The sequence below is a fragment of the Pinus tabuliformis genome, chromosome 2_1 (assembly GCF_031772625.1).
Source record: "Pinus tabuliformis cultivar Carrire ecotype Pingquan chromosome 2_1, CPIR1, whole genome shotgun sequence".
NCBI classification, from domain to species: domain Eukaryota; kingdom Viridiplantae; phylum Streptophyta; class Pinopsida; order Pinales; family Pinaceae; genus Pinus; species Pinus tabuliformis.
The window spans coordinates 593,717,183-593,723,690 of record NC_142299.1 but is presented as its reverse complement, the minus strand read 5'-3'; positions in this window follow the sequence as shown (position 1 = coordinate 593,723,690).

The following is a 6,508-nucleotide window of genomic DNA, read 5'->3' as shown; positions in this document are numbered from 1 at the left end:
GCACCAAGTACTAAATCAATGGAATAATCTATGTCTCTATGAGGGGGTAAACTTAGAATTCCGTCTGGAAAGACATTTTCGAATTCACTAATGATTGGGAAGAATTTTAAATTTTCCTTTTATATTTGTTGTTTATTTGTTTCCACGTATGCCACATATACTTGACATCCTTTCCTTACACTCCTTTTCAACTGCAAAGCGGAAATTTGCCGGAATGATATGGGTTTTGGTTTATCTCTAGTTAGCCTATTTTGACCATATTGACCCACAAAATTAATTGTTTTCTCCAACTAGTCCATGCCTATTAATAATTCATAGGATCCTAAAGGAAGAATATTTAAATATACCTTTGTGAAGTAATGGTTTAAGTCAGTGAGACAATGTTTTATCTCATTGTTCACCTTCCTTTTGGTCCTTGATCCAAATGGTAACCACCATTCATTCTTAAAATTTTCATGCTTTAATTTACATATTTCCACAATTTGGGGACTAATATAACTTAAACTAGCCCCTAGAAATTTTAAAATACAAAGATATTGGCCTAGAATGCTACCTTCAATCTCAATCATAATGGATTGATGCTCATCCTGTCTGTCTTCTAACATTGCACTAATCCTAGGAATATTTTTGACAACATCATTGACATTAGTTGCTTCCTAAACTGTTTGGATATTCTAAAAAGATCGTGAATTATGTGGACAACCCCTTAATAAGTGGAGTTCTCCACAACCTGAACAATTGAACGATTCTTGTTCATTGACCCCACTATTTTTTTTGTTGTGTAGTTCCATGGGCTTTGACCCAATGTAAGATTGCACAAGATAATTTACATTTTCCTTACTAAAGAATCCTTCCCAAAATTCTTATGATAAGGGAGTTTTTTCCTTTTATATTCGCTACAGAGTTAGTTTTGTCCCTACTTTGCCATGGTTTTACACCATCACTTCTATTTTTGAACTACTGATAGAACAATATGCCTTTTCTTATTGCCTCATCCATTGACTTGTGATTGTCAAATTCAATCTTGTCTTTAGCTTTTTTTTGTTTAATATAAGGAACATATCGTAATAAGTTTGTAAATTTCACTATAAACACATCCATAGTTAGTTCTCCCATCCTCAACTCATGAAATTCCTTATCATGATCATCGTGGTATCATTCACTTAGGTACCGAGACCTGAACTGTATCTGGAAGTCCTCTTGAGAGATTGTCTTCACTTTCAATTGGTGTAGACTTTTGGCCTCTTCCCACCAAAGGGTAGCTTCGCCCAGCAACTGATAGATAACTAGTTGAGATTTCAAGTTACTCTTGTACTCATATACTTGAAAATATTTTACCATATTAAGAAGCCATGCTTCTGCGTCTTCTTCCTTTTCCCCATCAAAAGTAGGGGTTTTATTTTCCTGAACTCTCCTTGTAACTCATTTTTTTTCCTTTCTTTATGTGACTTCGTACATGTCCTATCTAATTAATCTCCACTTTTAGAATCTTCTGACTCTGCTTCCATTTTTTTCATCTTCTACCCTTCCTGTTCTATATTCCTATGGCTAGACTTTTCGGTCAGATCTATTATCATTCTCTCTTATTCCTCGCATTCCCTTAACATGTGTTCATTACTGTTTGATATATATATATATATATATATATATATATATATATATATATATATATATATATATATATATATATATATATATATATATATATATATATATATATATATCAATTCTTTTTGTATATTTTTTATGACATCCACCAATTGACGAGGTTGAGGGTATTTCTATTACCGAATTCTATGTACATGTCTTCACAACCTGTTATGGATAGAGGGTAATTATCTGCCATCATGTGGCAATCTGCTTCACTTATGTGCCTTAAAAAACAATACAATGACTATCAATATTCCACATTTATATGCCTGTGTATATATCTCATCTGACTATGATGTTCCTTACAATCCAAGTGTTGAAAATTGGGCTCTGATACCATTTTGTCAAAGGCCTATTTCACTACAACAATTTTTTTTTTTCTTTTGTATTTAAGCTGCTACTAAAGATTATAATATAATGTCAAATCTCAGTTTGTTCTAAGCTTACCAAACTATAATGAACATTTTTTCTTTCTGATAAAATGTGGCATGCTACTTTATATATGTGCACCTCCTTTGCTATCAACCTTTTGACTTTCATACCTTTCCCCCCATGCTATAAGTAATCATTTAACTAGATCATAGTTCCTTTACATTTCGATGACACCTATCATTATAATCCATTCACCCCTATGCAATGGCGATTTAGGTTTATATGAATCCAACTATTCAGCGTATTGCATTAATCCTGATTTCCTCAGGTGCTTGTAGACTATGGTTTACCTGACCTATAACCTTCCACAGGTCATAAGAGGTTGAACATTAGCCCTCTTCCTAGTGATCAAATTGAGACACACCTGGCATATTATTTTCAATATATAGGAAAATAATGCATGGAAATTCCCGTTGTACCCCCAACCCCCTCAACGTTCGCCACGTCGCCCTTACCCCACATGGCTCTCATGTGATGATGGTATTGTATTTTGTACTGATGAGGTGATAGACGATGTATATTTCTTACGCCCATCCGATGGTGGAGGCCTTCCTTGATCGTAGTAAACCTTAATGTTATTTGTGATTTATTCAGACTACTCTCATTTGGGACATTGTCGATTTCTCTCTAGTCACCTAGAATATGTCGAGACTTTGAAATCATAAACTTGATATCCCAACAATCATTGGCACTTGTTCTTGGTAGTAAAGTATGTGTCTACATGCCTTTATCTTCCATCATTGTTCTAGTGACTAGATATGATGACTCCCAGATATCTATGGCATCATGTCTCAGGTTCGTATCTCATGGCCCATGCGTAGTAATTATTTTTTTATTTTTTTATAAATATATATGTTGGGTTTTGGTTTCCCTTCTATTCCTTATCCACCCATATACAATATAACTTTTTTCGCATTCATGTTACTATTTTTTAGGATTTAGTTGCAGTGATAGGATAAAGAGTGATGTTTTTGATGTGGGTTCTTCCTTGCAAACTATTCACCACTATGGAATGTTATGAAACCAGCTCAAGAAAAGATAGAAAAGATAGATCAATGCCTTAAAATTCAGCCTCTTCGAGGGGGCAACCTCCTTTACATTACATAAATGAACAATTCTTGGATGATTCAAATGACAAAACCTCTTTTCTATATATAGGAGTCTAAGGAGTCACAATATAATCTAGCCGACCTAACAATAATAATATAAAGCCACAAAAATAACAATAGAGGGATTCCATGGGGCACAGTAATAACGATATGGGGGCAATAGGGGCACAACAATATTACTAAGGGGTATAACTACAATAGTAATGGGGTAATCACTAGTATTATAGGGACCCAACATGCCCCTCTCTTTCAAAAAAGTGTTGTCCTCAACGCTTGAGTAGTTCTGGATACTTCTGCATAAAATTCTCATCCTCCCATGTGGAATCTTCAGCAGATAAGTTCTTCCACTAGATAAGATACTCTAAAATTGATCGATTTCGTAGCTATCGAGTTCTTGTTTCTATGACTGCTTCCGGTTCCAATATAATTTTTCCTTCCTCGTCAAGTTCTGGCAATATTGTTTGAACTGGGAGCTTGTCGCCTATAACCTTCTTTAAACATGAAACATGGAAAACTGGGTGCAATTGAGAAGCTGCAGGAAGCTCTAATTTGTATGCCATAGTACCAATCTTTTGCAACACCTTGTACAGACCATAATACTTTGGTGATAATTTATTATCCTTCTTAGCTTGCTTGAGGGACATTTGCTTATATGGTTGTAGCCGGAGGAATACCCAATCACCTACATCAAAACTTCTTTCACTGCGATGTTGATCTGCCTGTTGTTTCATTCTATTCTGTGCCAACACGAGGTTATCCTTTAAGAGTTGGAGGACTTGTTGTTGATGTTCGATGTGATGTTCCACTGCCTGAACCTTAGAATTTTCTCTTAAATATGATGTGATGGATGGTGGTTGATACCCATAAAGTGCCATAAATGGGGTCATTTTTGTTGCTGTATGGAAGGAAGCGTTATACCACCATTCAGCCAGAGGCAACCATTTGACCCATTGTGTCTGTTTATCAGATACAAAGCAACGAAGATATCCTTCCAAACATTTGTTTACTATCTCAGTTTGCCCATCAGATTAAGGATGATAAGATGAGCTATGAGCTAACTGAGTACCAAGACAAGAAAATAATTCTGTCCAAAAATTTCCCGTGAAAATGGGATCTCTATCACTTACAATAATCTTTGGGTTTCCATGTAGCTTTTGAATTGTTTCCATAAATGCAGTAGAAACTGCACTGGCTTTAAATGAATGTGATAATGCACAAAAGTGTGCATACTTGGTAAGTTTGTCAACTACTACCATGATGACACTCTTTCCCTCAGACTTGGGTAAACTTGTGATAAAATCCATTGAAATCTCCTCCCAACGTTGGCTTGGAATGGATAAAGGTTGTAATAGACTCAGTTTCTTAATTGTTTCAACTTTATTTTGTTGGCAAACCAAACGTTTTGCCACAAACTTTTGAATATCTGATTTAAGGCCATCCCAAAAAAATTCCTTCTTAACCCTGTGGTAAGTTTTTAAAAATCTTGAGTGCCCTCCTAAGGGAGAAGTGTGCAATTTCATAAGAATCTTTTGTTTTAGCTGGGAATTCTTACAGGGGTATAAGTGATCTTTGTACCATAATGAATCATTTTGCCAGCTAAATGTATCAGACGTATTGGAATCTTGTTGTAACTTTCGAATAAGTGCCCACACTTCTTCGTTATTCTTCCATTCCTCCCTTGCTTCGTTTATCCAATCTGGTTGGATAATAGAAATGGCGCACAACAATGCTTCCACATCCTCATCCTTTCTTGAGAGTGCATCTGCCACCACATTTTGCTTCCCTTTTTTGTAGATGATTTCAAAGTCATAACCCAACATCTTTGTGACCCACTTTTGTTGCTCTTCAGAGGATAATCTTTGTTCTAAAAAGTATTTAAGGCTATCATGATCCGTTTTTACCTTGAAGTGTCTTCCCATTAGGTAGGGTCGCCATTTCTTAAGTGCATGGAGTATTGCCAACATTTCCTTCTAATAAATAGCTTTGCTTAAAAACTTTCCCTTGATTGGACGACTTTCAAAAGCAATGGGTCTTTCATCTTGCATTAGAACAGCACCAATTCCATTTCCTGAAGCATCACATTCCACAATAAAGGTTTTTGTGAAATCCGGTGTAGCTAAGATCGGTGCTTGGCACATTGCCTCTTTAAGATGTTCAAAGGCCTTTGTTGCTTCCGGAGTCCATGAAAATGCATCTTTCTTCAATAATGTTGTTAGAGGTGCTACTATTCTCCCATAATTCTTAACAAACTTGCGATAATACCTTGTGAACCCGAGAAATCCTCGCAGATGCTTTATGGATGTGGGGATTTTCCATTCCTTAATGGCTTTAATTTTGCTAGGGTCTACCTTAACTCCTTCATGAGATACAATATGACCCAGATATTCCACCTCATGGACTCCAAAGAAACATTTGGATCTTTTTTTCTCCTCCAATAGTTGTAGCACCCTATCAACATGTTCAACATGATCCTTCCAAGACTTGCTGTAGATTAGTATATCATCAAAAAATACTAACACACATTTTCTAAGGAATGGTTTGAAAATTGAATTCATCAAACCTTGAAATGTTGAAGGTGCATTGGTAAGGCCAAAAAACATGACCAAAAATTCATAATGACCCTCATGAGTTCTAAATGTTGTTTTCGGAATGTCTTCAGTCTTCATTTTGATTTGATGATATCCTGAACGAAAATCCAACTTGGTGAAGTAAATTGATCCATGCAATTCATCCAGTAATTCATCAATGACAGGAATGGGGAACTTATCTTTAATAGTGAGCTTGTTGAGCTCCCTATAATCCGGACACATGCGCCATGATCCATCCTTCTTGTGCACCAATACTACTGGAGCAGAGAAAGAACTTTGACTCGGTTGAATTATACCAGCCTCTAGCATTTCTGTAACCATACATTCAATTTCACTCTTTTGGACATAGGGATATCTGTACGGCCTGCTGATGTTTGGAGGAAGACTTCCTGGAATCATATGAATAGCATGATCATGATCACACATAGGTGGGAGACCTTTGGGAGTCTCAAATACCTTGGAATGATTGTCCAGGACTTTTTGGAGATCTAGAGAAATAGATGATTCCGATGTGGAAACATCTAGCGAACATAATTGTGCAATTACACCTCTTTGCTCCTTTTTTAGAATCTTTGTCATACCATTAGAGCTGATTATCTTTCCTGGTTTCCCTGCAATACCCCTTAATTCAACTTCCTTTCCTTCCGTAGAAAATTTGATGAAAAGTTCTTGAAAATTAAAAGCTATTGTACCCAAGGATTGTAGCCATTGGACTTCTAGTACAACATC